Raw genomic sequence first — 25481 nt, 5'->3', positions numbered from 1 at the left:
AACACAAACTAGAGCCTGAATTTCCTCTCAAGATGGCTGGTTCTAGAGTTTTCTTTGCAGAACCTCCTATTTCAACCTCTTTCCATCCTTTCCTGAGAGAGGAGCCCACAACCTCTTTTCTATAGTGAACTGGAGCTACTGAAGCCTACCTGCTCTGCCTGCCGGCATGAGCTAGTACAAGTCAACAGATTAGTTGTGCTTCTCCCTCCAGACCCCTAGCACCTGACATTCTGTCACAGGACTATAGTCAGGGACAGCCATTGTACAGAGAACGCATGATCTGATGCATGCCATAGCTGCAACTTATATGTATATTCACCCTTTGAGATGAAGTACCAGCTTTTGAAATGAAAACTAAACAAGCAGTAAGGGCCAGTTGTGTAGGCTACGGAAGTGAAATAGGTGTCATTGAAAGACCATAGTTCACAACCAAAATTATGGGTCCAATTCACAGCCTCACTCCTCTCCTCTCCTTTCCTATTGCTCAGACAGTGACAAGTCCCCATGAGGTGCAGGGCCAGCACAGCCAGCTCCTAAATCATCACCCATTGGGTGCCAGCATAGGGGGTATGTCAGGGTGGGAGGGGAGTGACCAGAGATCATGAATGATTCCTTGAGGATTGTTGCCAGCTGGCACAGGTTAGAATAGTCGTAGGGCCAAGGTCTCTGATAGGTCCCTTTCTGCTACACTAAGCAGATCTTGGCTGGACCATAGAAACTGATCCTGTCGTATTCGCTCTTAGGCCAGCGTGGGCTCACCCCCCTAGCGGGAAAGGAGAGCCCTGCATCATTTTGCAGTGATCCCTCTAGGTGATTCTGGAATGAACTGTGTCCATTTCTCGGGAATCGGATAATCAAGAAAATGCAAATGTCTTGTAAATGAGAGCTAGAGCGGGAATATTGTGGGGTGTATGTGGAATGCTCAGAGGTCTGAGAGAGTCTTTGAGAAAAATAAATACTCACTTATTGTTATTTTTTTTGACATGTGGATGGTTATGTTTTTTACTACCATATATTTTTGCCAACCAGTCCCATTCTAAAACTGTAATTGCAGCAGTTGGTTAAATATATCACTTATTAATGTAGCTTCACTTTTTCAGTGGCAGTCCCCAGAGGGGCTGCATCACATGCACAAATGCCACGGGTGTGACTGAGGGGTTATCACCGCTGGGATGCCATAAATCAGGATAATGAGTCTGGTAGTTGCAATATTGATGCACTTGCTCTTGTTCTGGGCTACCATTTCCCCAGCAATGTTCCTAGCTCTCCTCCCCAAAAGGTGCAGTCACATGCATAGTGATTTCTCTGTATCGGGAGTGGCAGGATGCTCAGCTTCCTCCAAAGCTGACCTCATCAGTATTGAACAGATTGTCTGTTAGGGACACTTAATATCAACATGAGCTATTTCCTCTTCACTGTAGTATAATATCACTAGTTTGTTGGGGATCTTTTTAATCTCGTAAGATGTCATACTTCTTTCACAGTTTATTTTTACCTGAATCAGCATGATGTGGCTTCTTTTCTTCATTAGATACTGTGCACTTACAATTATATCAGTCTTTCAAGTTAGCATCTTGATAGCATGTCTTAACATGAAAAGCTGCCTCTTTCATAACACACTTACTAATTATGCAGTAACTCCTTAAAGGTTTTGTGCAATAGTATCAACTGTAAATGATCATAATTTAAGATACCACCAGAGAGAGGTGTAGAAGGAGCAGTGCTCACAGCTACAGCTGATAGATTGCACAGGTGCTCTGCACTCTGTCTCTGGGATGTAGAAGAGGATTAGGATAGCACTTAAGGGAAAGAGTATAGGAAAATGATAGGTTGAAATTAACAACAACATTAAATAATTGCCCTTCACATACAGACAGTCAGCTTCCAAGAGATCAGTTGAGAGCTCAGGTGCTCATTCACTCAAACTCCTATCATCAACAGATACACCAAATGCTCACCCAATATCCTGCCCAAAAATCTCATCAGTGGCTCCTCTGTTTTCAATTGTGAAATTTCTTTCTCAGAGTTCCTTATCCTCTAAGAGAATGAATAAGACAAACATGCAGGATCATGCCTATAAAAAAGAACACTCCTGGCTTGCAGCCACATGCTAATTCATTAATAGGAGTTCACAGTAATTTGCCAAGAAACATTAAAAAAAAAAGCAATGACATTTTAACTATCTTGTGAAGCAAATAGTTCATTCTGCCAGTGAGCTCAGCGAAACAAGGAGTAAGTCCTATTAATGACTGTTTATTCCACCTTCACATTTTACTTCTCATCACCTCTTCTAAACTTCCAAGTTTCTTAATGGAAACATTGACAATACCATAACCATAAGTATGCAGCAAAGACATGCACCTTTCCTTCGAAATATTATGAATGTTATTTTTTTATTCTTTTGGTTTTAGTTCTAGCTGTGCATTTCTCTCCCCCAAAACAATCATATTAAACTTTTAAAATTCTCTGAATGTTGATCAATATAAAGGATACATTTGGCTTTAATCAAGAAGCTTTGGTGGGGCAGGAGGGAGGTGTGGGTGTGTAAAGGTGGACCTTGTGTTCCATCTGCTCTATGTACCAGTGTGGTTGCAGCAGCCTCAAGACTGCTCTAAATTATACCCAATGCCACCTGACTGTATGGGGGCAATATAGTAGCCAGCGATTAGTTGTGTGGAGGTGCATGATAACCAGGCCACCTATGCCAGCAGCAGGGAGGTGGAGTGGAGTGAGAGTTGCTACAGCAGCTCTATGCCACTGGAGGACATCCTTACACTGGGATGATCCTTCCATGGTCAGCTATGCCAGCTTTAGGATCACTCTGTATCATCAGAGAGTGCAGCACAAAATGGCTGAAATACTGCTCAGGATCTGTGCCTCTATCTATACCATGCTGACAACTCCATACAAAATAAATTAGTCACTATGATACTTTACACATCACTACTGTCCATTCTGATAGCAAACAATTGCAGATAATATAAAACATCCATGTTAATCTTTATTCAGATTCATTTAATCAACTCCACATATCCCACACAAATGTTCTTACCAGCTCTGTGGGAAACCTTGAATGCCAAGATCTCTCTCTTGCTTCTGCTTTCAAGTTGAGGTAAAACTGTTAGTAAGCTGTGCTTTAACGTGGCTGTGTAGTCACGGCACCAGCACTGGGAGAGACCTCTGCGAGCGTTATTTTAAAAAAAAAAACATCTACATGACAGGAGTAGCTGTAGCACTGTCTACACTGCCACATTACAGCACTGAAACTTACAGCGCTCGGGGGGGTGTTGCTGCCCAGAGACAACTCTAATATATTTACTTAGCTTTTGTCCCCTCAAATATTTTTAGGAGGACTTGTGGCACCTTAGAGACTAACAAATTTATTTGAGTATAAGCTTTCGTGAGCTACAGCTCACTTCATCGGCTGCTACTCTGAAACCTGTCAAATATTTTTGTTTTAAAAAACTTCCTCTGTTTCCTAGGAAATCCCCCTTTTCCACAGTATGTGTAAATCTTTCACAGATGTAACATGATCCAAGCTGTGTGCCAAAATCTGAAGAAGAATACAGCTTGCATGCTCTGAACAGAGTGGGAGACACCTGATATGGCTCTCTGTTCAATTATGCAAGAATCTCAGTTATGTGCTGCAAAAGCATCAGTGTCAGGAGGTGAAGAGGGCTACAACAGTATGTATCCAGATAACAACAAACACTGGAGTAGGAGTTCTCAAACTCTTTCATAAGACTGACCACATGTCAATATAGAAACTGTCTCAGATTCATTACCCTTCCTGTTTATAATCACGTAACATCTCTCTGTCAATGACAACAATTGCCTACATGGAAAAACAGTATTAGGAAAATATATAATGCATTTTTAACTATCTTTAAACGCAATTTAGCAACTGGAAATAGAGGAGGTTTTAGCACCATGCTACCAGCTAGCTTTCTCTGTAGGCCACTAGCAAGTGCTCTGTGGACCGCTAAGTGTTGTCCATATATACAGCTCTTGGCCTTGGTTTGGTAGAATTCTCACCTACCCAGGGGAAAGGAGAAAATCCCACCAGCTCCACCATAAGTCATTTTAAAGGTACTTTGTGAGTTGGAGTGGAAGGAGAATTTCCCACATAGGGTTGCCGACTTTCTACTTACACAAAACCGAACACACTTGCCCCGTCCTGCCTTAGAGGCCCCGCCCCCACCCACTCCATCTCCACCCTCTCTGTCACTCACTCTCCCCACCCTCACTCACTCGCTCATTTTCACTGGTCTGGCTCAGGACGTTGGGGTGTGGGAAGGGGTGAGGCAGGGCTCTGGCTAGGGGTGGGGGCTCCGGGGGTGGGGCCAAAAAGGAGGGGTTCAGGGTGTGGGAGGGGCCTCCAGGCTGGGGGTTGGGGTGTGTGTGGGGGGGTGAGGGCTCTGACTGGAGGTGCAGGCTCTGCAATGGAGCCAGGGATGAGGGATTTGGGGTGCAGGAGGGGGCTCCGGGCTGGTGCTGAACGGCTCAGTGTGCGGGAGGGGGATCCAGGCTGAGATGCGGGGTGTGTGTGAGGGCTCCGGACTGGGGGTGCAGGCTCTGGGCTGGGGATGAGGGGTTTGGGGTGCAGGACGGTGCTCTGAGCTGGGACCAGGGGGTTTGGAGGATGGGAGGGGGATCAGGCCTGGGGCAAGGGGTTGGGGTGCAGTGGGTGGGATGAAGGCTCCAGCTGGGGGTGGGGATGAGGGGTTGAGGGTGCTCCGGGCTCGGACTGAGATGTTCGGAGGGCAGGAGGGGGATCAGTGGCAGGGGGTTGGGGCATGGGAGGGGGTCCAGGGGTGCAGGCTCCAGGTGGCGATCTCCTGAAGCAGCTCCTGGAAGCAGCAGCATGTCCCCCCTCCAGCTCCTATGTGGAGATGTGGCCAGGGAGCTCTGTGTGCTGCCCTATTCACAGGCACCACCCCTGCAGCTCTCATTGGTGGCAGTTCCCGGCCAATGGGAGCTGCGGGGGTGGCAGCATGAGGAACCCCCTGGCTGCCCCTACGTGTAGGGGCTGGATGGGGGACATGCCGCTGCTTCCTGGAGCCATGCGGAGCCATGGCAGGCAAGGGAGCCTGCCTTAGCCCCGCTGCACCGCCTACTGGACTTTTAATAGCTCGTCCAGTGGTGCTGACTGGAGCCACCAGGGTCCCTTTTCGAGCGGGCATTCTGGTTGAAAACCAGACACCTGGTAACCCTATTCCCACAGCTCCATGCTAGTTCCTGTACTTTTCCACAAGTGAAGCCACAGTCCCTGTGGGAGTGACTCCAGCAGAACCCCAGACCAGAATAACTCACTTCCCCTGCATTCTCTTACTAGGAGGAGCACCAAGGGCCAGATTTTCTAAGGGCTAGTCTACACTGGCAATGCTAAAGATCTGCCGTGACAACACTTTAACATGCCTTGTGTGGTCGCAGAGCAGCGCTGGCAGACAGCTCTCCCAGCACTCTAAAAAAATCACCTCCACAAGGGGAGTAGCTCCCAGCGCTGGGGTACTGTTTACACTGGTGCTTTACAGTGCTGCAACTTGCTGTTCTCAGGGGGGGTGTTTTTTCACACCCCTGAGCGAGAAAGTTGCAGCGCTGTTAATTGTCAGTGTAGACAAGCCCTAAGGTACTGAGGCGGCTAAAGATGTAGATAGGCACCTACTGTGATTTTCACAAGAACCTGAGCAAATTAGGTGCTCAGTTTCCACTCAGACCAATGGGAGTTAGGCATCTAACCTGTTTAGGTACTTTTCAAAATCCTATTAAGTGCTAGATTAGACTCAGTATTGCAATGCCTACCTTTCAGTACTCTGCCATTCAGGGGAAACTACAGCCCCAAGACAGGTACCCAGACTTCTTATACAATGTATGAGGAAAGTTAGGTGCCAGAAATGGACTACACCAAAGCCAGCATGCTCCGTGGGGCAATGCCTAGACCAGGCAAAAGGAAATGCTGAGGAGAGGGGTGTGGCCTAATCTCTGACCCTCAAAGGGAGTTAGGGGCCAAACTCCAGGTGACAGGAAGGTGTCTATCTCCATTTGGGATTCACAGCTATGAACCCTCTCCCGGAGTTAGGTGTCTAAGACAGGTCAGCCCTTTCTCACAATAGCCCAGTGGTTAGAGCATTCATTCAGTTAAATATTAATTGGTACATGGACACGAGCCTGCCAATGGCAGATTTAACAAACAGCCACTTTTGCGGCATGTGGGAGACCCTGGTGCACACTTACATTAGGTGCACCAGGCTGTAGCCCTTCTTCTGGCTCCTCCAGAACCTTCTGCTTAGGTTCTTCGGGCTGCACTCTTCCCCACACCTTCTGATCTACACTCACCCCATTTGTGGCCCCACAAAGTCATGAGATCTCCTCATCAACCTCCAACCTCTAGCCAAGTTGGCCATCCACCATACCAGGAGGATGCTAGATGGGCAGGAGCCTCTGTGACCGTGGGGCCTATTTCTGCTTCTCCCTGAGCTCACACATCTGGGCAGAGTTCCTCTGGACCATGTCCCATGGCTTCCTGGATGCCTTCGAGGAGCAGTAGTTGTTGTTCGGGGCTCCCTGCTTTTGACTCTATGACATCACTCCTGACCCTGTTTTATCATTTCTTACCCCCAAATTCATTTGAGAGTTCCTCTTAGGCTGGGGGACCTTTAGATGAAGGGAAGCTTGCGCCCATCCATCCTCAGCTCCTCCAAACAAAACAAACAAAAACCAGGCAGTTTTTCTGCCCATCTCTCAGCTTTCAGTCCCAGTTCCTAGGGAGCCAGCTACCTAGCCTTACCTCTGTCTTGCTACTCCTGATCCCATGCAGCCTCCACTCTGAGCCTAGTCCCCTCCCACCTCAAAATATTACTCCTTTTCCTACATACCAATGATTCTAGATCCCTTTAATGGCTGGATTTTGACCTGGGTAGTAGAGTGCCCTCCACTGGCTAGAGGAGTGGTTCTCAACCAATTTACCGTTGTGGGCCACATAGGCAGCTCTCTATGTGTTATGAAGGCCACATCCACACAATATACATACTACCTGTATGGCTCTGCAGATATCATATGGGTTGCAGCTGTGTGCTGATCGGGCCACAAGCAACTCCCAGGTTGAGAACCACTAGGCTAGAGCTTTCCCTCCAGCTCAGCTAAGGTGGAGGGAAAGTACCCTGGAATGAGCCAGCACCTTATGTATGTGTTTAGCCAATCTTTTTTCCATAAATTAGAAGCCCTTGGAAAAAAACATTGTGCAAAGCTCCCCCTCAGCTTCAGAGAATAATTAAATTGTAAAAGTGCTGGTTAAATGTGAAATATGGCTGGTTGTAAATAGCTTCTTAGACTAGAAGCGCAGTTAAGGGTGGCTGTAAGTACTGAGAACAAGGAGCTGCAGAAAGAAGTAAATATGAATCTCCTACTATCCAGTTACAAAATAAAATTTGACAACCTTGATAAAAGAAACACCAACTGACACAATCTCATGACGGTTTACAGCTTTAATTTTACAAGGCCAAGAGATGAGAGCCCAGAGACTGAGAAACAATGAGCAGCACTTAGTGCCCCGCTTGGTGTTCCCGGGCACAATCAGCAGCAGAGAAGTTGAGGCTTCCCCAGAGTAAGGTTCAGCAAAGCCTGCTCCCGAGTTGGTGCAAACCGCCCCCGTGGCCTCTCCCCTCCTGTAGCCACTGGCACTGATCCCACTTTCTTAGACGCTGCTTTCCACCTGGCGTCCTGTGGCCGCAGGTAGGCGGGATAGAGTGACTCCGGGCAGCCAATCGGAGCATCTCTTTGGGTTACCTTTCCCAGCCAATGAAATGGCTGGCTTTGGTAGGCGGGGCAGGAGCCTGCTCGCGCCATTCCACGGCCAATCAGGAAGTAGCTTTCCCTGGCAGTTACGGGGCTGGTCGCTCTTCCAACCCCCCGCCCGTTCCCCGCCCCTGAGGGGAGGAGGCCCTGTCCGGCTCAGCCCCCAGCCGTTCGAGGCGCGGCGAGGCGAGGCGGACGGGATGGTAGCTGGGTGGGGTGGGATTTTCAGCTAGAGGAAGCTGGAGCCGCGTCTCTCGCGGAGGCCTCGCTGTGCTCAGGGCAGGTGAGAGCCGGAGGCCGAGCCCCGCCGGCCGTTGGGTGCTGCCCTGGTTGTTGGGCTGGGGGAGTGACGGCGGGAGGGGCTGCGAATGTGGCGCTGGCAAAGGGACTGAGACCCCTGGCAAAGGGTCTGGGGATGCGAGTGGGGGCTCCCTGCGCGCGCCCCCAACAAATCGGGTCAGGTGGGGGAGGGGGCAGGTGCGTGTGTGGGGACGGGGCGGGGAGGCTGCTCCGGGGATGTCCTGGGGCTGGTGGGGGCTCGCGACCGGGGATGCCCGGAGGGGGTCTGTGGGGGCCCCTGGGCCGGATGCCCTGGGGAGAAGAGCGCTGTCGAGGGGCCGGGGATGTCTTGGGAAGGGGGTCTGTGCAAGGCTGGTGTGTCTGAGCTGTTTCATGACGACTTCAGAGTTGATCAAGCTTGTTAGACGTTGGTTTTAATTGTTTGCCCTTATGCCCGGAGCTCTCTGAGCCGGGATCCCTGGGTGGTGGGAAAGTAAGAGTGTCACCTGACTGAGGAGTTGGGGTGTGCAGAGAAGGAGGCTGCCCCTGCATAGGCTTTACATAAGTGGCAGTCAAGGCTGGGGTGCTTTTACGCAACAGACTGGTACTGGTGTATGGGAGGCAATCTGTCGTCAAATCTGGATTTTATTTTTGCTGGTGGATGAATGGGAGGAGTGAATCTTCTCAGTGTGGGCTGGTGGGAGGAGATAGGAGGGACGAGCAACAGGCCCACTTGTCAGGTTGTTTGCAGGTTAGGGCGAGGAAGCATCCTTTGATTCCTGATTAGCTGCCCATTAAATTAGTATTTCCAGACAGATACAAAAGCCTTGTTTGTCAGGAAGCAGATTCCAAGATGTCACCAGTAATTCAACATCAGTTCGTTGACATGAGAAGGCAGATGTTACAAGGAAATGCTCCTGTTAGTGTTGAGTAGATTGAATTTTTGTTAGCACAAAGATTAAATGCTGTTCTACACAACAAAGCTCATTTTATTTTATACAATCTCACTTTCTTTTTATGAATGCTTGTTTATCTTTTATTTCAAATGATACTTTATATTTTAGAGTGCCATAATATGGGGAGATGGTTGTAATTTTAATACTGCACTAATCTTTGTGCATAATATAATCATACCTAGCTCTTATATCTCAGGTTTTCATCCATAGACCTCAAAGTGCTTTACGCAGGAGATCAGTGTCATTTCCCCCATTCTACAGATGGGGAAACTTAAGATACTGGGAGGTGAAGTGAGTTACCCAAGCTAACCCAGCAGGCCAGTGGTAGTGTCAGGAATAGAGCCCAGGTCTCCTGAGTTCCAGTCCAGTGCTTTCTCCACTAGATTGCATTGCCTCTCCATGGTGTATGAACTATAAATTTAACTTGATGGGTCAACATGTAAGGGGAGAAGTTCCTTTAATTATGTATAGTGCTGCAGCCATTTCTTGTTTTAAAATGTAAGGCACCACTGGGAATAGTTAAGGAGAATTAATTTATAAGAAGTAATAGATGTGAATAAATCATTGAGTGACATCAGACTACATAGCTAAACTCAGGAGACCTATTAACTTTAATTTATAGGTCACTGGTACCATGAGGTATTTTCTGTGAATTGCTTAAAAATAACTTACTTCACTTCTGTGAAACAAACTCCTTACGGATAAAATATGTGGACATTAATAAAACAAACAGCAGGCAAGTCTTGACGGAGTTTATAAATAAGATTATTCACTCGTTCAACTGTGTGCAAAGAACACAAATTGTGTTTACTGTGAGTTGAAAAGGGTGGCGGGCAGACCCAACTTTAATTTTCTATGTTCTCTTTCCTGAAAACATAATTCCACCTTTATTTTAATTTATAGTCATAACAAAGCATCTCCCTACATTTCAGGCTACTCTTAGGTCAAGCCACCAACTTCTTTAATAGTTCATTTCCTCACTATTTATTCTAAAATGTTTGGGGAAACTTGAACAGCAGTAAGTAAGTATTTTTCTGTCTGGAAAACTTACCACCTTGGACACATCTACTGACTTCACCATATTCTGATAATAGAGAAAATCAAATATTTTACAAGCCCATTTAAAAATAAAAACCCCTTTCCTCAATAAGAAGGTTTTTTTTCAAGTCTCTAAATGCATGTAATCTGCTTGGTGGTCATCTTAAATTTACATTTTTTGAATCCAATTTGCACTTAAATATTTTAATAGTTGATTAAAATCTATTGGAACACTTCACTAAACTCTTAATTACTTTGCTCATTTTGTAGTACAGTATTTAACAAATAGAACAACAGTTCTTAGAAAGCTCAACTGCTGAAAGTTTTAAATGTCATTAGTGAGATTTGTGGTTTTATCTTCTAACCTGGTTATCTTGGTAAATGAAGGTACTCCTATCAGAAGGATTTACTTACTGATATAGTAGCAGGTTGAACAGGTATGTTTGCTGGCTATGTGTAGAAATTGTCACTTTTAAACTAAATACAGTAGTTAGAATTTTTGGAGTTCATGCAATATAAAGTCATCTGCAGTGTTGCTTTTTGTGCATTGTTTTTTATCTGTTGCTTGTTGTATTTGTAGAAGTATTTAGTCATAAATGAAATCTTGTCTGAAATAAAGTAACATTTGCTTGTTTTGTTGGCTCAAATTGTCAGGACATAATCTCCCATTTTACTGTACTTGGGAATTAATTTTAGCATAAGCTAAATGATCCTAGTAGGATTGTGCAAAGCCTGCCTTTATTCAGAATGGTTAACTATACCGTGTTTGTAGTCTCCAGAAGTTGTCTTAAAGCAATACTTGATTTAAGGCTCGTCACTTTAAGTTTTAATAAAAGAGTTGGTTTGTATTGTTCTTGACATTTCAGTTAAAACTTTTACTCTGATTTAAGGTTTCCTGGTTGTGTTCATAAGACAAACATTGTAGCACTGGTGTGGAGTTGAGAATGCAATTGACTAATCAATCTGATCAGAATGAAAATATGTAAACCGCCAATACAGAGAAAAGTAAACTAGATTTGTTTTAGATTTGAGTCCACAGTGAACATGAGTGTTCCTTTTTAAAATAAAAGTTTGCTTCATATGTACAGGTATAGATGGAAAAAATAAAGCACTCTAGGGCATAATGCTAATTCTGGAAACTAGTCTTCATACTATTCAAGTGTCAAACTTAGGTAATTGGTATTTCAGAAGGGCACAGTGTAGAAACCCGTACTTTGGAATATGAAAACAAGGGCAATAAAGTACATACATTTTAAAACTTTTTTGCATTTCTAGCAGGTCTTAAAAAATTTACAGAACCCTGGCTATACTGGAGAATATGTCCAGTAACTAGAGGCCATTATGAAAGCTGCAACTCCTCCTCAGCATTGTGCTTGTAAAAACCAGCACACTCCTCTTTCCTGAGTGCCTGGGGGAGGGTGCTGTCACTGTCACTGGAATCTGCTGAGATACCTATCTCTTCTCTTGACCCTGGCAATTCAGGAGTTGTTTCAGTTTTAGACAATATCTTTTCAAGTGCTTAATCTCTCCCTCCTTTTCGGCTCCCTCCCCACTTGTCTGAAAAACACCCAATGCCCTGTGCCCCCAGAGTCAGTAACTAGCCTGTGAGGAGGAGGGAGCAGCTGGGAACTGTGGGCTCAAAAGGAGCCCCTATAATTCAGGGAGAGGGCAGCCTTCCTCTGCACAAGGCTCGCTGTAGAACAGACCTTTGGAAGTATAGCAGGTACTGTTATAATTTGTTTGGAGCAGTTTGTATTTGTTTTATTGGAGTATTTTTTTCTTTTATTTGAAAGTTGCTTCAGTGAGTTCATTGTGGGATTTTATGTCAGTGGCTGCAGCCAGGCACATTCTGTGCAGCAGCCATGCCAACTTGTACTGGCACAGCAGCAAGAACTTATTCCTGAGTCCTGACCTGCAGTACATGTGCTGTTCCTGCCCTATGCCTCTTAAAAAGAGATTGCTGTGTAAATGACTGGTCTCTGGCTTGGTCGAGGGAGGTCAGATAGTAGTTGCATTCAGTAGAGGAGATTTTTTGGGGTGAGTGCTTCTTGTGAGAAGAGCTGCTGCTGCTTCAGCAGAGTTCAGGATCTCAACAGGACAGGTATCTCCAGCTGTGGAACATCTCTCTTGCATGTTTATGAGCCAGACCAGGTGAGAGCCCATAGGTGCTGAAACTAGAGGTGTGGGGTTGCTGCTGCACCCTCTGGCTTATAATGGAAATCACTTCATACAGGGTTTACAGTTTGGCTCTCAACACCCCAACTGTAAAAATTGTTCCAGCACCCCTGTGAGAGCCAGAGCAGGTTGAACACTTATCTTAGGAGCTCTGCAGGTATCAGAACATGGGATTGGTTTTGGTGAAGATTAGCAGCTTCTCAGGCTGGCACCACTTCCTATAAATTATCTCCAAACACCTGTTTTTAACTCACTGTGCCTTGGTTGCACTAGCTATCTCAGGACTCTTTCCTCACTTCCCCAGTTGCTATTCTAGCTCTTCGAAGTGTAGTTTTCAGATCCCCTCTTCTTCCCATGTGGAGCAGAAAAGCTTGGTGCCACAAAACTTCTCTATTCCTAGAAGCAGGGTTTATTTGCTGTGCTAACCTAATTTGGTCTTATACTAGAGAATTTTGGTGTTGCATTCACTACCACATGAAATATTTTGTATGTCAAGACTGCTTACAGTGTACATAGATGTTCATATTGCTGTTGATTCGGCATTTCCTTGGAGCAAGGCTAGGCACTGTTGCCTTTCATTGACACTGCATCGTTGCAGTACCAGTACAGACAGAGAACCAACACTGGTATAAGAGCTGTATCAATACAATTAGGCTTTCCAATGCAATGCTCCTGCCAGCCCAGAACGTTAGCTTGGTCACCATTCAAATTGGGCGCATGCAGTTCTGAGAGTAGTTAAGGTTATTCTGTGGCTTCAGCTCTGTCCATTTCTTTCTCCATTGCTGCTCTAAGTTGCTTCACGTCCAGAGCAGCATAGGAGGATGCAAGAATAGAATTAAAAATAAGGCCTTATTTAGAACTTAAAAAAAATCCCCCTAAGGGATTAATCTGGAAAACAATGAACAAAAATCAAAGGCCAGATGCATGGCCACATACAAGCAAGCCCTCCTCCCTCATATGTGTTTGCTTTACTTAGGGCATGTCTTCACTAGCAACGTTAAAGTGCTGCCACGGCAGCACTTTAATGTGGCTATGTAGTCGTGGCGTAGTGCTGGGAGACCGCTCTCCCAGTGCTATAAAAAACCCACCTCCACGAGCTGGTGCACTGTTGACACTGACACTTTACAACGCTGAAACTTGCAGTGCTCAGGGGTGTGTTTTTTCACACCCCAGAGTGAGAAAGTTGCAACGCTGTAAAGTGCCAGTATAGAGAAACCCAAGGGTTTCCACAGCAGTCCATCTCTCTCATCAGCATTTCCCATGCTCTTTATATCTTAAAAAGAGAACATAGAATAAGAACATAGAATAAGTTCACTTGCTAAGAGGTACAGAAAAGCTGCTTTGGTGCTCTCCAAGTAGATCCACTTCACACTTCATTATCCACTTGTCCTATCCCTCTAGCCCTTGAGAAGAGGTACATCGTGCAGGGTCCACATTGCATAGCATTTTTTGTTTTGGTTTTTGTTTTGAAAGGTGGGTGAGAGAGAGGGAGACTGGCTTGGACACTTAGGAACAGTGTGAACTTCTTTTGGGCCCATCTTTGGATCCTAGGGAGATGGAAAACATTAGCTTATTGCTTTTACTTTGCATCTCAGTAATTTGAAAGAATAGCAGAATTAAAATGAAAAGATAAATCAAGCTTATTGCTTTTTTGGCACTGGTAATTAAGGTGTTCAGCATAATAAGGGGATCCATTGTCTGAGTCACTCTGGCAACTGATCAAGGGGAAGCTTCTGATTCTCCATCTCATTTGTTAGGTCTATTTCCTGCTCCTCATGGTGCATGAGCTAGTGCTGGATAGAATCGCTTGAAGCATCCATTGGAACAAACATTATGTGAATGGGTATAAAAGTACACTGTGTAATAGACACTATGAAGTAATGCACAGTGCTATGCTTTCAGGACATGCTACTTATGGATGGGCATTTCAGCTCTTTTATGCCAAATGTATAACAGTTTCTGGACAACTGTAAGTGCACTATACTAATTCTAGTGTTTTCAAAATTATCCCCTGACTTTCCACAAGTGGAACATGGAGTTACCTGCATTTGGCAGGGGATTGAGCAGTTGTACAAGTGAAAAATGAAGTGTCCTAGAGGATTTATTTGCAATACAAATCTTTCCAAGTGGAGGAAGGCTTTCACATGAGAAATTTCTAGTCAAGATTTATATCTTACTATGTGTGCTAGTGTTAAAAGCAAGCATATGACATCTTGTGGATGTTTTGACTATATGCCTGTCTTGAGTGATTTCACTGAGAAGCCGCTGGACCTCATTTCAGTGTTCAGTTAGCTGATGTGTAGTTATGCATTTAACCAGAGTGATGACATTTACAGTCTTATGGGACAAAATTGGGCCTGGGTGGTTTTTAGATACATTTAAAATCTAGGCAATTTAAAGAGTCTCTCCAGGAAACAAGAGTTTCCCTAAGTTTTCATACTTTTTTGAGAAGAGGAAAATCATCCTTTTATTTTCCGATGCTTAAAAAAGCATGGTTTAAATAACATGAAATAGAGCTCTGTAGATTATCTATTGGTATGAAAAGAAAAAAAAATGTGTTTAGCGAGTACTATCAACTCTCTGGGTAGGACAGATGTCACAATAGTATTGGGCTTTTCTCTGTTTGTTTCAGGCTCAGAAGATTGACTCTTGTGCGTATTCCCCCTTGGTGGCATCATCAATCCATCCTGAATGCTGAGAGTAAGTCAATCTTCCAGATGGAATGATTACTTGATAGGTACTTCCTGAACCATTGCTTTCTGATAACACAGGATTGGATTCAAATTTCTTTATTTCTATTGTAAGGCTGTAAACATAACAGTATGGATTAGAATTGTCAACTGTTTTAATTGCCTTAAACCAGGGGCTGGCAAACTTTTTGGCCTGAGGGCCGCATCGGGTTTCGGAAATTGTATGGAGGGCTGGTTAGGGGAGGCTGTGCCTCCCCAAACAGCCAGGTGTGGCCTGGCCCCTGCCCTCTATCTGCCCCACTTCTCACCCCTTGATGCCCCCCCCCGGGGCCCCTGCCCCATCTACCTCCCCCCCGCTCCCTGTCCCCTGACTGCCCCCCACCACCCCATCCAACCCCTCCTCCTTTCTGACTCCTCCCCCCACCCCCCGGGACCCCTGACCATTCCAACCACCCCTTTTCACTGTTCCCTGACTACCCCTGGAACCCCTGCCCCTGACTGCCCCCTGCTGCCCCATCCACCCCCCCTTCCTTCCTGACTGCCCCCCTGGAACCACTGCCCCCATTCAACCCCCCTGTTGCCTGCCCTCTGACCACCCCGACCCCTGTCCACACTCCCAGTCCCCTGACCACCACCCCGAACTCCCCTGCCCTCTATCCACACCCGCCCCCTTACTCCCTGCCCACAGCCCCTTACCGCGCTGCCTGGAGCACCGGTGGCTGGCGGTGCTACAGCCGTGCCGCCTGGCTGGAGCCAGCCACTCCGCACAGAGCACTGGATCAGGCTGGGCTGTGCAGTTGTGCTGCCCCAGGAGCTCGCAGCTGCGCCGCTCAGAGCATTGCACTGGTGGTGCAGTGAGCTGAGGCTGCGCGGGAGGGGGAAGAGTAGGGGAGGGGCTGGGGGCTTGCCTCCCGGGCCAGAAGCTCAGGGGCTGGGCAGGAGGGTCCCGTGGGCCGGATGTGGCCCATGGTCCGTAGTTTGCCCGCCTCTGTCTTAAACATTTGTTTAAAGTGTCACAAGTGCTTTATCTCATGAGTTAGGATGCAGTCCCTGACTTGTTAAGGTCATTGTAGAACATGTATAGTCGGGGACACTCCCATTTTTATGGTACAAAGTTTCCTCAGAAAAGGAAATATCAACTATATCAACATCAGCAATATATCCTATTGCAGTCTGCCATCATTACACTAATAATAAAAACTGTAGTATGAAAATATTTATTACAGTGCCGGTCCCTACAGAATTGTTTCAGAACTATTTGTGTCTTCAGATTTGCCAGTGTGTCAATTCAGTTTTATCTAAAGAGATTACAGAAGTTTACCTGCATTTCATAATAAACCGTTTTCTGTACTGATCTCCACTTCTAAAACTGGAGTCATTCCAAACTGAATGGAGTAGTTCCATGTGGAACTCAAACACACAGAACTACTGTTTAATAAGTTATATTATTCATACAGCATTATTATATAGTCCACAGGTGGCCAAACCATGGCTTGTGAGCCACATGCGGCTCTTTTAAAGTTAAATTGTGGCTCCCTGCCCATTCTCTGCCTACCAGACTGTGGGGGCAGTACTTGTCTCTTCTGCACTGCAACGATGTGATGAGGCTAGGGGCTTCTGCTATTGATGAGTGTTGCCTGCTGGGTGGGCACAAGTTAAAGGTTGTGCCCCCCCTCCCCACCCACAACCTGAGTCATGATCCCCCTCCCAACTTACCCGTAGCAGCCACTCCTTGAGGCTCTTAGCTCTACAAGGAGAGGCAGTGGAAAACACCTGGGAGTTGAAGGGAGGGGGCGGCTGCTTTAGGCCTGTGGGGAGAGGCACCAGGAAAAGCAGCAGCTTTCTTTGCAGCTCCCAGCTGTTTGCCATTGCCTCTCCCCATGGCCAGCCGTAGTTCTGAGCTTTCTGGCTCCAGCAGCTGCTGTGCAGGGATGGGGCCAGCAAAGCCTGGGAAAAATCAGGGGAGGCACACACCTGCAATCTCTGGCTTCTGCCCAGTGTGTTGGAGAGTCTCGGGGCTTCAGCCCCACAGGGTGTGCCTGCCAGGGCTTGAGACTTCAGCAGGAACGGGCTGAAGCCCCAAGCCCTGGCAGGCACATCCCAACTCTGAAACTACTGAAGATGTGGCTCAGAGGGTCATACGTTTGACGTCACCCCTGTTGTATATCATGAATAATACCTAAAAGAAAACAGACTTAACACTTTGCTAGTTATATACTAAATACAGCAGATTATAAATATTATGCAGCTTTCACATGCACAAATGAGAAACAGCAATTTACAAAATAGTATTAAACTGCAGACACACAGATAATAAAACATTGCTCTTTTCATCACTTTGTCTTTATTTTGTATAGTGACTTAGTGGCAAAATAGAGTTGGCCACGCCTGTCAAGACAAATTTAGTGCTCTGGTACATCATGTTTGCTGGTACCCCACTCCATCCTGTTTCACCCTCGGGTATGCTTTATTGTAGATGGGTTCAATAATATAGTTATCTAAGACAGAAACTGTCACTAAAACTATATTCTTGAAATATGGACTCAGTTGTAAAAAGATAGTGAAGCTGTGTTTAATTGTCAGTTCCATAGGTTAGGAAAAATGCATAACTAGATCTGACAATTCCCCCTTTTCCCTAATAGATCAGTCTATTCCCATCAATTCAGCCCCCTGTCAATTCTGCCAGTATAGCCTCACCTCTGCTCCTGGGATTCTTCAGACCCCCAGAGGCAGAGGTTGGAGCTCCACAGGGGTCTCCAGCCCACTCTCCCCCTCTCAGGCTTAGGGTGGCAGCTTGAACTGCTCCTCCACCCCACCCCACTTCCTTTTACCAATCACCACATGCTGCAGGGAGGGAGAGGTGAGGAAGAGGGAGCAGAGGAGTTGTCCCTGCACACAGGCTGGGAGAAGGGAGTGGATATCCCCTGAGCTGTATGGCTCTTTCTGCTCGCTCCCTCCTCTCCCACTCCCATTCTGCAAGAATAGGGGAGGGAGAGGACAGAGCGCACTCTCCTGGTCCCTGCAGCAGCTGTGATTGGTAACCACAGTTTGGAAACTGGTGCCTAGATATAGGCAAATTTCCTTGATGCTGGTGACACTGTGCTGAATTTTGCTTACCCTCAGACCATCAAATATGAAGTGTGTATACAAGTCAGGTACAGAAAAAAAGAAAGGGAAAGTAGAGAAAAACAGCGGAACAAGAAGAGGGAAAAGAACTCTAGAATATTTTGGATGGAAACCAGGGCATGGTGAAGGAGAGAAAGATGTTGGTAATTCTTTGAAATCTGTATCTGCAGGAGGAGGAAGAACATTTAGAGGATAAGGATGAACATGAATCACTTAATTTTTCTGTTAAGAACCTTCTTTCACGTGCAGTGCCTATAAAACATGGTGACATAAACAGATATGTGCTTCATATCTGCACAAGAAAAATCCACCCAGAAAGGGATACCTAAGGAAAACAGTTTCCCTGTGTGCTTCTTTCCTATAGCTTTTCAAATGGAGAAAAAATTGAACCTGGATAGCAGTGATGTAGCATGCTGTTTATTGCATTCCATATTGACATTTCCCCAGGATGCAGCAACTCGGGGTGTTCTTTCTACCTTAGTCCCGCTAAGTGGGTGGACTGCAGATCAGCGCTGCATGGGTGGCTGGTGTAATAGACCAGGGGAGGTAAGCCTCCCTTGGTGCAGCCACCGCCAACCTGCCACCGAATGCCTGGGCCATGGTGGCCCTGCTTGTGCTCCATCTCTTTCCCTTCCTTGCTCCGCCCCTTCCCCAAGGCCCCCGCCACTGCCTCGTGAGTCCCTTCTCACTCCTGTCCTCCACTCTATCCCTCCTCTGTGCCACTCCCCACCTCCCTCCTCTCCTTCCTGCGAGAGCCCACTGCTCATTGCAACCTCACTGCCCCTGTGAGTGGGGTGGAAGAGAGGGACATGGCGGGCGGGGCTGGGGCCCGGTAGAGGTGGAAGGTGGGCAGGGCTGCAGGTGGAAGAGGCAGGACAGGGAGCTGGCCTACCTGAGGGGAAGCTTCAGCCACCTACCATGCACAGCTGTGTAAACAAAACCTGACCACAAAAAAAAAGCACTGCACATATAATATAGTGTGTGAAATGGATGAATACAAGAAGAAGATTAAAAGATGATAAAACTATCCACTCGCTACTGAAGACAAATTTTGCGAATGAAAAAGGAAAGTGGAAGGAAACTCTCTGAAACACATTTTAGATGTTTTATTTCTTGAAGAATGAGCATTAGCTTTCTGTTGCTTGAGTGGCAAGCTGGGTGATGAATCCAATGGCACTTTCTTGGATGTTACTGTGGTGTTAGCCAGGAATGACTGGATTTTGGGTGATCATGCTGACGATGTGAAAAAGACACAGGCGCAACATTACCTGAGCCAAAATTAATTTATTCAAGAATGCACAGGGCAGTGTGTGAAAACAGTCTGAGGTGAAGCTGAAGAGGCCAACTACTTTTCAGTAATTTCTGATGCATCCAGACACCTCGCACAAGGAACACACACTGTTGATCAGATAAATTCATCAAATACCTACTGTTATTCAGGAACGCTTTTTTGTGCTTCAGAGACTTACCAAGAAGACTGCTGAGGAAATAGCAGAAATGATTCACAACACCATGGTGAATATGGATTAGATTTCAAACTGTTGTAGTCAAGTTTATGATGGTGCTGTGCCAATATGGCAGGAAAGGCCTCTGGAGGTCAGGCAATACTTCAACAGAATCCTCGGGCACCTTTTTCTCCACATGGATTGAATACTTTGAACTTGGTTTGTGCTGATTCAGCTGAGTCATCAATTGATTGTATTGCATTCTTTGGATACCTTCAGCCATTGCACAGTATTTTCAGCACATGTCCGATAGCAATGGGAAAGTCTTGATTCATTCCACTGAATGTCAGTTATGCAGTGGACTGGGTGTATTGATTGTCTGTGTTCTTTTGCCAAGAACCTGAAAGGCTTACAGATGGCATTGAATGAGTTGTCTGAATTAAGCCTGACTGCCAAAACCAGAAGTGATATTGCTGGACTGGTAATATACATATAGTTAACTTTTGATGTTCTGTTTTCCTCAGTTTGGCTGAAAATTCTAATCACCATCAATGAATGGAATTTGGTCCTTCAGCATGGAGATGCTATGCTTGATGTTGAAAGAGACAGCACTGAGGACTTCTCGCTGAACTGGCACAATTGTGAGAGAAATGGAATGAAATTTATGATGAACGTGTTCACGTTGCAGCAAAACTTTGGTATTGATTCTCCAGGGGCAACACACCCATCCAAAAACAAAGGTGATGGTGCAGGTAACCAAGACAAGCCTGTAAAGGACACTTTTCTGGGAGGGTATTTTCTTTTACATTGTAGTCTCTGTTGTAGGTGGCCTCAAAAAATGGTTCACTCCACTCATAATGTATCTGTCAAAACCTTGAATTTTCATGGATTTTCCTTGAAAAGGTTGAAGTTACCCTCCATGCCTTTCATCATTCTGAATCTTTATTGCACTATCTCTGGTGATATAAAAGAGGAATTGGTGTTTTGCAAACACGTTCACAAAGAAGGCATTGGCCCAAAAATACTGTTGCCATTTCACTTACTAAATAAACTGCATGAAATCTCTCTGAAACCTCTGCCCCAACCTGATTGTTGCACTTAACCTATTTTGCTGTATACCAGGCTCTGGAGCCAGCATATAAGATCTTTTAGTGTGCTCAAATGTGTGGAGAACTGCCATCGTGCAACTATGGGTCAGTCAAGAGTTAATGGCCTAGCAGCTCTTGCAAAGTGGTCTGGAAGATTGGTCAGTTTCAATGATATTCATTCATTTGCTAAGAAAAAGGCAAGAAAAGCACCATTATAAGTTGAAAATATTTAAATAAATCATACAGAAACTTATCTTTCTAGCTTCTTTACTGCATTTTTATTACAACTTGACAATGTTTTCTTTGCTTATATTTAGTTTGTACTTCAGTCTTGAATTCATAGTCTCTTTGCTTGTATTCATCAGTCAAATTTATTTCTGGAGATACGAATACTTTATTCACACAGACTTCACAGGCTTTTCGAGAGCCCCCTGAGCTTGCTGCCTTGGTACAATTGTCCCCCCCATCTCCCCTACTTGTCAGCCCTGGAGGTGGCTCAATATCACAAAAAAGGAAAACTGTCTTAAATTGCTTCTCTTGGGTGTTCACTGAAGAAAGAGATGAACATTTTTTCTAATTAATTTTTAAATATGTATACAATTTTAAAGTCTGTCATGCTTTTTTGAATTGCTTTGGTTTGTTGCACAGATGTTCTCTGTTTTAATCGCTACAGTATTCTCTTCTAAATGATGCTGTGACGGGTTGCCCCCCTTGAGTGCCACCTGATGTGCTAAGATACCACTGCCTGCCTATGATGCCAACCTGGGCACCCTTTTTACCTGTCTTGCGGAGCCAAACTATTAAGGTTCCTCCAGCGCACACACAGGCAGGGCCATGCCAAATGAAACAGACACTGAGATGCGTTCTGGAAAAGCTCAGTTTAAAGGACTTGTCCCAGCACTCAGGTCTTGGAGTGCAGACCCAAAGATATATTATGAAATCTGCCTTCTCCATCAATGTCTAGGAAGGTATGCACAGCTTCTTACCCCCTCCGCCATTCAATTATTAATTATACACACAGGGTTATGTTATAAACAAGAAATAAGTTTAACACCTATAAAAGTTGAATTTTAAGTGAATATAAGAGATAAGACAGAAAAAAGCAGATTACTGAGCAAATGAACCAAAGTATGCAAGCTAAGCTCAATATACTTAAGAAACAGGTTACAAAATATAATTTCTTACCCTAAATGTTATTTTAGGCAGGTTGCAAAGTTTCTGTGGTTCAGAGTTCCAGTTATATTTCTTTTCAGCCTGGACCCCTATCTCAGTCTGGACTCCCGCCCTGCCATCCTTTCAGGTGGCTTTAGCAGTCTTTCTTTTTGGGCAGACAGACCATGGAGAGGAGGAGTCCTGTTTGCCTTCCTCCCCACCCTTAAATAAAATTTACATAAGGCAGGAATCCTTTGTTTCCCAAACTTGATCCCCCTTCCCTTCCAGTGAAAAGTTACAGGAAGTCCCAGGTAATGTTTAGTATTCGGTGACAAGACCACCTGACTTAGTAGTGTCACAGTTATATTCCTGGATGCCTCCCAGGAGGGAGAGAGATTAGTATCTTCATGGTTTTGACAGGTTTCAGAGTAGCAGCCGTGTTAGTCTGCATCCGCAAAAAAGAAAAGGAGTACTTGTGGCAGCTCAGAGACAAATTTATTTGAGCAAAAGCTTTCGTGAGCTACAGCTCACTTCATCGGATGCATACTATATTATTTGAGCATAAGCTTTCGTGAGCTACAGCTCACTTTATCGGATGCATCACTGCATCTGATGAAGTGAGCTGTAGCTCACGGAAGCTTATGCTCAAATAATATAGTATGCATCCAATGAAGTGAGCTGTAGCTCACGAAAGCTTTTGCTCAAATAAATTTGTCTCTGTGGTGCCACAAGTACTCCTTTTCTTTTCATGGTTTTGTTCCTTCCTGATGGCTCATCAAATTTAATGGTCTGGTGGGTAGGTCTTCCCAATACACACCCAGTTGTAATAGTTACATAGTCCATAATCCTAATTTTAGATACAGAAATATACATGTATACAAATTGGATAATCATATTCAGTAAATCATAACCTTTCCAATGATACATTACAAGACCCATCTTGCATAAAGTATATCTCAGTAATGTCATATTCATATCATAAGCATATTTCCATAAAGAATATGGAGTGAAATGTCAGATGCCATTTCAGATTTTTGGCATTTCAGTTCATTTTTTAATCATGGTTAGCAACAAAAGAAATTCTGGTAGCTATAGTCCAGTTGCCAGATGGAAGTTGAAGGATACTCTGCTTCCTGGCTTGCCTGCAGGTAAATTTAGCCATTTTTCCTGTTCATAATTTGTCTAAGAACAAACCAGGGTTCCTATAGCCTTCTTTATTTGTCACTATCCATATAATTTGTGGAAACATAGATGGATTTGCAAGAAACTGGTTGAATATTGGTTGCTTTTAATGACTTTTACATGCATATTATGTTTACTTACAAAAGAAAATAGAAACTAGAAACAGAGGTAAAACACCTGGTAGCATTTAGCCCAGAATCAAAGCTTCAGTTCCTGGAGTGATCTCTTCGTAACAGTCAGACTTGTCACTTGAGGTGACCCAAGAAGTACTTTTATCACAGCCAGTCAAAACCATGTTCTTTCTTCAAGCATCACTTACAAGATGAAGTGAATTGGGGATGCAACATGTCAGCATATAGCACAGGAATAAAGCTTTGTTTCAGGGAGTGACATGTCCCAACTATTTCAGAACATGGGATGGTCATGGGGATGTAATTTGGAATATTCTGAGAAGTATTTTGTCATGTAGAGCCAGACAAAGGCTAGCTTTTTTAATTGAATAATTATTAATATAAGTTGTTATATATAATTGACTAATATTGGTTATATTTTTTTAAAAAGGTGATTTAAAATTTTTTTTGGCCTTTGGATAAGGAATTGTGGACTATGAATAAAGAACTGTGAATAAGGAACCAATTTCAGTCTCATGACTGGAACCTCTGCAGGGATTTAACCTCAAAAATACACAGTCATTTGAAATTGCAAGGCCTCCTGTAAGTGCCCCAAATGATGTAGATGCCATGGCTAGAGAAGAACCCCCACAGAGTACCAAGGAGTGCTCCATAACAACCTCCAGAATTTATAAGTTTCAGAGTAGCAGCCGTGTTAGTCTGTATTGGCAAAAAGAACAGGAGTACTTGTGGAACCTTAGAGACTAACAAATTTGTTAGAGCATAAGCTTTCATGGGCTACAGCCCACTTCACTGGATGCATAGAATAGAACATATAGTAAGAAGATTATATATATATACACACATACAGATAAGTTGGAAGTTGCCATATGAACTGTGAGAGGCTAATTAGTTAAGATGAGCTATTATCAGCAGGAGAAAAAAAAATTTTTTTGTTGTAAAATAGCGACTTTCATGTCTGTAATCGCGTGACCAGAGAGATTGAAGTGTTCTCCGACTGGTTTATGAATGTTATAATTCTTGACATCTGATTTGTGTCCATTTATTCTTTTACGTAGAGACTGTCCAGTTTGACCAATGTACATGGCAGAGGGGCATTGAACCTATCCTTGCAATAAAGCCCGTTGCCAACTGTGCCCACATATCTATTCAGGGGACACCATCACAGGGCCTAATAACATCAGCCACACTATCAGAGGCTCGTTCACCTGCACATCCACCAATGTGATATATGCCATCATGTGCCAGCAATGCCCCTCTGCCATGTACATTGGTCAAACTGGACAGTCTCTACGTAAAAGAATAAATGGACACAAATCAGATGTCAAGAATTATAACATTCATAAATCAGTCGGAGAACACTTCAATCTCTCTGGACACGCGATTACAGACATGAAAGTTGCTATATTACAACAAAAAAACTTCAAATCCAGACTCCAGCGAGAAACTGCTGAATTGGAATTCATTTGCAAATTGGATACAATTAACTTAGGCTTGAATAGAGACTGGGAGTGGCTAAGTCATTATGCAAGGTAACCTATTTCCCCTTGTTTTTTCCTAACACCACCCCCCCCCCCCCGAGACGTTCTTGTTAAACCCTGGATTTGTGCTGGAAATGGCCCAACTTGATTATCATACACATTGTAAGGAGAGTGGTCACTTTAGATAAGCTATTAGCAGCAGGAGAATGGGGTGGGAGGAGGTATTTTTTCATGCTTTGTGTGTATAATAAAAAGATCTTCTACACTTTCCACAGTATGCATCCGATGAAGTGAGCTGTAGCTCACGAAAGCTTATGCTCAAATAAATTGGTTAGTCTCTAAGGTGCCACAAGTACTCCTTTTCTTTTTGAGAGGTTGAAGTGTTCTCCTTCTGGTTTTTGAATGTTATGATTCCAGATGTCAGATTTGTGTCCTTTTATTCTTTTGCATAGAGACTTAGAGACTGTCCGGTTTGGCCAATGTACATGGCAGAGGGGCACTGCTGGCATATATCACATTGGTAGATGTACAGGTGAACGAGCCACTGATGGCGTGGCTAATGTGATTAGGTCCTGTGATGGTGTCACTTGAATAAATATGTGGACAGAGTTGTCATCAGGCTTTGTTGCAAGGATAGGTTCCTGGGTTAGTGTTTTTATTGTTTGGTATGTGGTTGCTGGAGAGTATTTGCTTTGGGCTGGGGGGCTCTCTGTAAGTGAGGACTGGTCTGTCTCCCAAGATCTGTGAGAGTGAGGGATCATTTTTCAGGATAGGTTGTAAAAATCTTTCATGATGCTCTGGAGAGGTTTTAGTTGGGGGCTGAAGGTGACAGTTAGTGGTGTTCTGTTGTTCTATTTGTTGTGCCTGTCCTGTAGTAGGTGACTTCTGGGTACTCTTCTGGGTCTGTCAATCTGTTTCTTCACTTCAGCAGGTGGGTATTGTAG

General features: G+C 44.7%; 1 protein-coding gene across 1 annotated transcript in view; it reads left to right on the top strand.

The window, feature by feature from the left end:
- The window catches only part of MPP7 (MAGUK p55 scaffold protein 7), a 424011-nt gene that overhangs the window by 64697 nt on the left and 333833 nt on the right, over nucleotides 1–25481 (top strand). The window contains exon 2 of the mRNA XM_077808266.1: nucleotides 14875–14942. The gene's annotated coding sequence lies outside the window, so the exon portion shown is untranslated. The remainder of the gene's footprint in view (nucleotides 1–14874; nucleotides 14943–25481) is intronic.

Source organism: Eretmochelys imbricata, chromosome 2 (genome assembly GCF_965152235.1).
Source record: "Eretmochelys imbricata isolate rEreImb1 chromosome 2, rEreImb1.hap1, whole genome shotgun sequence".
In the NCBI taxonomy this organism is placed as follows: domain Eukaryota; kingdom Metazoa; phylum Chordata; order Testudines; family Cheloniidae; genus Eretmochelys; species Eretmochelys imbricata.
The sequence above is the reverse complement of the archived record's forward strand: the minus strand, read 5'-3'. Positions and strand labels throughout refer to the sequence as shown.